This window comes from Hylobates moloch, unplaced genomic scaffold, assembly GCF_009828535.3.
Source record: "Hylobates moloch isolate HMO894 unplaced genomic scaffold, HMol_V3 SCAFFOLD_13, whole genome shotgun sequence".
Classification (NCBI taxonomy): domain Eukaryota; kingdom Metazoa; phylum Chordata; class Mammalia; order Primates; family Hylobatidae; genus Hylobates; species Hylobates moloch.
The window spans coordinates 8,541,559-8,550,370 of NW_026652288.1; positions in this window are offsets into that span (position 1 = coordinate 8,541,559).

An 8,812-nucleotide genomic window follows, 5' to 3' on the forward strand; every position below is an offset into this window, starting at 1 on the left:
ATTTTTTCATTAAATTGTTCACAAAAATATATACATTCCCCTCATTGAAAATTCTTGCAATGAATAAAAGTAACAAAATGAAATAACAATGAAATATGTTTCATACACTTAAAAAGTTTAAGTTATGAGAAAGGGGGCTTGTACAATAAAAGAAACAATAAACAAATGTGAACAAGCACTCAGAACACATCCAAATGTCTGTGCAAAGACTGTTCCCATCAACTAGCCCACTGCACGTTACAGTTTATGTAACTCCTCAATCAACCACTTATGAAATGTAAGTGAGAACATTAAGAAATACGAGATCTACCTCATGTTTCTGATTTTCACAATATCAGTGCCAAACTCATACCATCTTCACTAACTCTAAATGTTAAATGTTTCCAAAGTAAAAAGCAAATAATTCTTATAACCTGCTGAGCAGGTTTTGCTGAAATAGTGAATTTCACTATACTTAAGAAGAATTTGTCAGCCGGGCGTGGTGACTCGTGCGTGTAATCCCAGCACTTTGGGAGGCCAAGGTGGGTGGATTACTTGAGGTCAGGGGTTCAAGACCAGCCTGGCCAACATGGTGAAACCCCGTCTCTACTAAAAAAGAAAATACAAAAATTAGCCAGATGTGATGGCACATGCCTGTAATCCCAGCTACTCAGGAGGCTGAGGCAGGAGAATGGCTTGAACCCAGGAGTCGGAGGTTGCAGTGAGCTGAGATCACGCCACTGCACTCCAGTCTGGGCAATAGAGTGAGACTCCATCTCAAAAAAAAAAAAACAAAAAACAAAAAAGAAGAAGAATTTGTCACAGCTTATATTAAAATAGCATGAATTAACAAATAACACCAAATAAATATCAGCAAGAGTAATGTCTACACATATTAAAGTATCCATTTAAACCATGTTCTAATTAAATAGAATGTCCACTAAGTCAATTTTATATATCATTACACATAACATGATATCAAAGAATACGACTTTATCTATCAGGCGTTTCCAAATACCTATTCCCAAATTAATATTTATGCACTTGTTAAGACTTACAGTTTACTTAGAAAAGAAAAACAGAAACAAACACACATGCATTTTTATAATTTAAAATATTTCATGTTACACACAAGCAATGTTCAGATTTAAGTTTTAAACCAAGTTTACTTTTTCCTAAGTTGTATTTATGCCAAGGCTTTCTTACAAAAATATATCTTATGTGTATAAATTGGACAAACTTATAGTAGTATTTCTAATGTTCAATTTGAGATGGGAAAACATAAACTTATTCTGAATAAAGATATTTGTCAAGGTTTGGGGTGTAAACATTTTGTCAGGCAAACAATTTAGTAAAAAAAAAAATTGACCTTCATTTAAAAATATATGCAATCTCATAATAAGCCCCTGGACTTCCAAGTTGAAATACAGCTTGCATTTCTAGTGAAGACATATGCTTTATTTAAAGGGAGAGGGTGAGTTATAAATTCACCAACATGTTGAAAATGCATTAGTTTTAAAAAAGCCAATACTGCTTCTGAAAATGTAGGCAGTGGGTTATGATGTGGACACAAATATCAGAAAATATTGCTTCTCCCCTTTGATGATATTCCTGTGTTAAGTAAAATACAAGACTGACCGTGGTCAGTGGTCTCATTTGATGGCCAGGGTAATATATTTGATTTTATATATACAAACCACGCATTTTCTCCCCATATGTCCTATTCACAGTGTCAAAAATTATAGTTCTATTTAGAAGTAATAGTGATAGAGCCAGATGAACCATCACTCCTTGTTGCTAACAAAGCAGAAATTCTGAACAATGTTTTCACCCATGGCTATTTTGATATCTGTAAGAGCTTCGGCACAAGCTAAAATTCTCATCAACCTTTAAAAAATGGCAATGAAAACAAGACCAATACTGGAAACTTCTCCACTATTCCTGATATACGTTCAATCAACCAATACAAAGCAAAGCTCAGTGATGCAGTAGAGAGAGACCAGGCCTCCAGAGTGATGCAGAATTATGCAGAAGAAGATTCCTTCTGTGGTCATGACTATTCCAATTTACTATGCGTGTCCCCATCTGGAGAACAAAACAAACCTGATTCAACCAGAATGGATAAGCAGAGTTAGCTTTCATGGTCCTAGTATTAGAAATTTTAGGTGACACAGCTTTGGTCTTTAAAGTTTGCACAGGTGACAAAATAAAAATAAAATAAACTCAACAATATAGCCAGATGGCTCATTCAGTTGTTGGAGAATAGTTTTAAATGCATGTGAAATTTATTAAATTAAAATTTATCTAAGTATTGGTTATTATTCACTGATTCACTTATTCACAAAATATTTATTGAGTTCCTAAAATATCATATACTGTGTTAATCACTGGGAATATCAGAGTGAACAAGAATGTCAAGTCTCCAAAGGGTAGAATATCTTTATGTTTACTGAGGAGATTATAGAAACATATCGAACAGTGTTTCTGTGAACTGCAAACCTCATTTATCACATGTTTAACCGCCGCGCACATGCCACTTCCACTTCATTCTAATACACACTCTGAAAGGTTTGACAATTGGGAAGCATGGTGCTCCAACACAATTTTTATTATCTAAAATGTTTTTAAAGATCATAAATAGAACGTAAGGTACATTTTATTCCTACATCAGTGGGTCGAATCTTTTCAAAAACAGCTTAAATCTTTTAAAAATTTTATGTGATAGTACATTAAATAGGTATAAAATAGTGGTCAAATTAAAGGAGAACTTACTTTAATCAATTAAAGAGAAGGACTCCTTTTATGTCCACTGTTTCATTTTTTTCTTTTTTCTTTTCTTTTTCTTTTCTTTCTTTCTTTTTTTTTTTTTTGCCCTTCCTCTGTTGCCCAGGCTGAAATGCAGTAGCACAGTCATAGCTCACTGTAACCTCAAACTCCTGAGCTCAAGTGATCCTCCCGCCTCAGCCTCCTGAGTGGCTGGGACTACAGGTAGGCACCACAGTGCCTGGCTAAGCTTTTAATTTTCTTTTTTGTAGAGACGAGGTCTCTTCCTGTTGCGCAGGCTGGTCTGAACTTCTGGCCTCAAGTTACCCTCCTGTCTGGGCCTTCCAAAGCACTGGGATTACAGGTGTGAACCACCACACCATTCCCCCGTTATTTTCATATTTCAGTAACAAAATGTGTATTTGAACTAGACTTCTTCTTATAGCTTCAATCTGAAAACACAATTTTGACTATTCTCTCACTATATTTCAGCAATTTTTAGCCCTGAAGGGGAGGGAGAAAGAAGATTGAAACTCTATGGGCCTTTGTTCAAAATCATTAGTGGCAAAAATAAGGTAAGACATAAGAAATGAAGAATTATTAAATGAACTTTAAACTTCCAGGAACCCTGGGCACACTCAATTACCTTCACGAAGTATCTTGCAAATGTATTTCATGAGCCACAAGGGAAACTGGTGGAGTGTGGATAGACTGATATAAAACCAACTTAACTGCTGAAAAAGACAACCCAAGCATCTGGGGTCCCGGGTCTCAGCTTTCTCTGTGCCTCCATCCAAAGTCATTATCATGACATCTGTGGTACAGAAAAATGTCGTCAAATGAAACAAGGAAAGGATCTATGAATGGTTCAACAAATGTGTGCAAAATATCACTTCTAAGACTCTTGGACCCCCCCCCCCCAATTATTTTCTTTTTAACTTAAAAAAAACTTTTATTTACTTAGGAGCATTTGGAATGTCAACAAAATAGCTGCAACTTTTTTTTTTGCAATTATAGAGTGGTATTCAGAACAACAATGCTAACAGAACAACAATTATTTCCTATAAGCTGCATCAGAGACAACTGAAGATGAAAAGGCTACCATCCCTGTATATAACTAATTTGTGCTGTACACCAATAAGAACCTGCTTTACATTTCCATGTCAATTTACAATTCCCATACTGTACCAGGCAAGGCTAGTGGCTATTGAAAATATCACCAGGACAGGGTTATTTAAAGACATATTTGGTAATGTAACTGTACAAAAAAACGACACTGTACAGTTTAAAAACAAATCTTACACAGCCTTATATTTCAGAGTTTTTTTTCTTTAAAAGGAGTGAATTATGTACGGGGTGGTTAAATGCTTTATAGAAAAGGAAAAACTGCACTAAAACCAACTTAGTCATCATCGTCTTCTTCATCTTCCTCCTCCTCATCATCCTTTTCATCTTCCTCCTCTTTCTTCTTTGCTTTTTTCAGTCGTGATGACTCTTTTTTTTGCTGCTGCATCCGGTTTTCCTTTAGCTGTGTATGCAGCAATAAGCAATATCCTTTTTGTATTTTTCCTTCAGCTTTGCCGTCTTCTTTTTACAAGGCTGCCTTTCACTAGCAGCACTGTTATTCTACACCTCTCTGTTTCTTTACAGCATCACCAATGAACACACCAGGATGTTCTCCTTTAATGTTGGGGTGCAGAACAAGAAAAAGGCCGAAGGAGGCCTCTTGAATGCATTGGGATCCTTAAGCTTCTTTTTTATTTCTCCTTTGGGAGGGATGTAGGTTTCATTTCTCTTTCATTTCACAGGCCTGGTCTGCCTGTGCCATGTCCTCAAATTTTGCTTTCTCTTTAGCTGACATGGCCTTCCACTTCCCTGAGCACTTCTTAGAAGGCTCTGAGAAGCTGACGGAACCATCTGGGTGCTGCTTCTTGTGCTCCTCCTGGCCAGTTTGCACAAAGGATGCCTGTGATGACATTCTGCCTCTCGGCTTTTTAGGATCGCCTTTGCCCATGGTTAGTTATGTTTCCTTGGCAAGGCACAGCCTCGCCCCATGCCCATCCGGTTCTCATGGGCTCCTGGCACAGTCTCTATGAAACTCAATGTAGTGCAATGGCTGTTGAATCTTTTTTAATAGCTGCAATCTGTTATCAATTGACATATATACACCCATTAAAAATCTCAAAATTGGCTGGGCGCAGTGGCTCAAGCCTGTAATCCTAGCATTTGGGAGGCCGAGGCGGGCAGATCACCTGAGGTCAGGAGTTTCAGACCAGCCTGGCCAACATGGTGAAACCCCATTTCTACTAAAAATATAAAAATTAGCTGGGTGTGGTGGTGCATGCCTGTAATCCCAGCTTCTCAGGAGGCTGAGGCAGGAGAATCACTTGAACCAGGGAGGTGGAGGTTGCAGTAAGCTGAGATGGTGCCGTTGCACTCCAGCCTGGGTAACACAGCTAGACTCTGTCTAAAAAAATAAATAAATAAAAAACACTCAAAATTGTTTACTAACCCAAAATTGTTTACATTTTTGCCTAGAACATTAAACTGATGAAATATAACCGCACAAATACTGAACCACTGATTTTAGAACAGGAAAAGCCACCTACTGCCCTCCAATTTAACAAACAGGAAAACTGAGGCACAGAGACTTATGTTAATTTGCCAAGTTCACGGGCAATTAAGTGGCAGCGCAGACTTCAGGCCAAATCTTGGTATCCAGAGCTTTCCACACCCCATGCAGAGCACCTGCCCTGTGCCAGTATTCTACAAGGGACACAAGGGAGTTACGAAGAGCATGCGGAGGACTTCCTATGAAACGAAGAAGGCAAAATCCAGACTTCTACACCCCAAACAACCTGCGACAACCAACAACACAAGGCTGTACGTGATAATTAAACAAAAACAAAAACAAATACAAAACAGTAAAGTGCTATGGGATTTAGAGAGGGGAGATGATTTAGGTTTGAGAATTAAACAGTTTCATGGGCTATATCTTAGAATGGTAGAACTTCTTAACTTTTGTTTGAAAATAATTTCAGCCTTAAAATAATTATGAAAATAAAAATAGTACAAGGAACATTTGTATACCCTTTATCCAGATTTGGATTCACCTGTTGTTAACATTTTACCTCATTTTCTTTATCATTGGTGCTTGCTCTTTATTTATTTATTTCTTTTACACACACTTTAAAAAAATTATTTAAGGATAAGTTACATACATTATGGCCCATTACCACTAAATACTTCAATGTATATTTTTTAAGACTAGGATTTTTTCTTAAATAACCACCGTACAGTTATCAACTTCATAAACTATATTGATACATAATGCATTTCTTTAATCTATCAATCTATAATCCATTTTCCAATTTTTTCCCTTGACCTAGTAGCATTTTTTAAGGCGCTTTTCCCAGTACACGATCCAGGTCAAATATTGCATTTGTTATTGAGGCTCTTTAGCCTCCTTGAAACCACAGCCTTTCTTTGCCCTTTATGACACTGATGCTTTTGGAGACTACGGTTTTAGTTCCCACTATTTTTACCATGATGACAGTAGTTAGTTGTGCTTATCTGCTGTTCCTTTGTGGTTACACTGGGGTTATGTGTTCTTGGCCAGAAGACGGCACAGGCAAGGTTGTGTTCTTTTCGGGGTATCGCATCTGGTAGCACCTGATATCCACCTGTCCTTCATAGGTGATGCTCATTTTGATCATCTAGTTAAGGTGTTGTCTGATCTTTCCAGTCTATAATTATGATTTATTTTTCTCCCTTGTAACTAATAATGAGCTTTATTAGAGACTGGCACATTAAGAACTTATGAATATCCTGCTTCTCATCAATATTTCCCTTACACTTAGCAGCTGTTAATTGCTGGAGCCAACATTTAACATGATAGTTACAAAATTAGGATTTTCCAACTCCAACACTCCCACCATATTTTCCATTTGGCTTTGACATTTTGGTATAAGCAAGAGCCCTCCCTCCTTCTCCTCTATATCTATCTATCTATCTGTTCATCTATCTAGCTGTCTATTTATCTATCTACCTGTCTATCATCTATCAACATGTCCTTCTCTCTTTTTTCCTTCTTCCTCCTTTTCTTTCATGTATATTCATTATTGGTCTAAACTCATGAATTCCTGTATTATTTATAATTCATTACTGTACTTTTTAATTTTGGTGGCAAATGGTAACAGATTTGGCCAGTGAGATCCCCTTGAGTGTCCCTATAATTTGTGTGTGTGTGTGCATGCTTTCTTACTTCCCAGCGCATGGACCGCTTCTGGAACAATAAGTTCTAGACTCATCTTGAAGATACTGTGCCTTAGTCCTGGGGGAGGAAATAATCTGGAAAAACACAGTCTCCTATACTTGGATCTTTGTTAGTCTCTAAAGACAGGTAGAATTTTGATAGGTAGGGAGAACAGAAACTAGCATTGTAGCATATGCAGACAAGGAATATAGATGCTAAGCACAGGGAAAGGGTTTCCCTTTTCCCCCTAGATTAATCAGGGTTTTCCAGAGTAACAGAACCAATGGAATACATAGAGATATACAAGAGGAGATTTATTACGCAAATTGGTTCATGTGACTGTGAAGGCCAAGAAGTCCCATGGTCCGCCCTCAAGCTTGAGACCCAGGGAGGCCTGTGTGTCTGAGTCCAAAGGCCTCAGAACCGGGAGCGCCAATGTCTGAGGGCAGGAGAAAATGGATGTCCTGGCTCAGGAAGGAGAGACATTTCACCCTTCCTCTGCCTTTTTCTTCTATTTGGGCCCTTAATGGAGTGGATGATGTCAGCCCAATTGGTGAGAGAGGAGGCTTTTTACTGGGTCTACTGATTCAAATACTGATCGCTTCTGGAAATACCCTCAGACTCACCCAGAAACAATGTTTTGCCTGCCATCTGAGCATCCTTTAACCCAGTCACATTGACACCTATGATTTAACCACCACATCTCCTTTGTATGAGTTTTCTACAGCTGCGTAACAAACTATCCCAAAACATTGACTTAACCATTCTGTGGATCTTCAGTTGGGGCAAGTCTCAGTGGAATGTTTTCTCTCTGATCCACATGGTGGCAGCTGGGCTGAATTAAGGCTAGAGGTTGCCAGATGACCTGACTCATATATCTGGGACCATGGCACTGCCTGTTGGCTGGGGCACCTCAGTGTTCCTCCATGCGGCCTCTCTCTCCAACAGGATAGCCTGGCCTCCTCACATTGTGGTTCAGGGATCCAAGAGAAAGAAAGTAGAAGGCTGCCAGGCTTTTTACACCCTTGGCTTAGAACTAGTACAGTGTCACTTCATTGATCAAAATGTCACAGGTTAGTCCAGTCTCAAGGGAAGGGAAATGCACTGCACCTCTTGGTAGAAGGAGAAGCATGCATGCATAGGGATGGGCAGGATTCTTGTTGGCCATCTTTGCAGTCAACCACACCCTCCTTTTACCCTTTCCATTTCTGCAGGTAAGTTAGTAGTTTTTGAGTTCCAACATACGAAGGAAAAAATGGGGATTTTCAGATAGCTGAATGAGAAAGACTTATGTGAATTTTATTTGACCTCTAATAGAACAGTGCCCTCAGTGATCAATAAATTCTTGTTCACTACATTGAATGAAAGTTGTCAACGTGAAAGATGAAGATAAATATTCAAAAGTTATTGGAATAATTTGTGCAGGTATCTTAAAAAACAAAAATTTAAAATTCCAAACTAAATAAAATTGAGGATCTGGACAAGTTCCGAGGTAGATACATAGTAATGATTTTTTAAGAAGAAATTATCCTTAAGGAAAGCTTGAAAAACCAGAGATTGGGGGCAGAAAGGTAGGTAGCTAGGGAAAGGAATTTGATTATTCTTTTTTTGATTCTTTATAACATTGTTTCCCATTTTTAGGAAGGGCAGAATAACAACAGAAACAAAACAACCAGTACTGTATTTCAACATAAATAGAATATTGATTAAAGTGGCAAATGAGGAAAATGATCTTCCTGAAAATCCATTTTTTATTTAGTGTGCAAAAAATACTGTGCTATGGACCACTAATGGGAAAATGAAATAAGACATAGC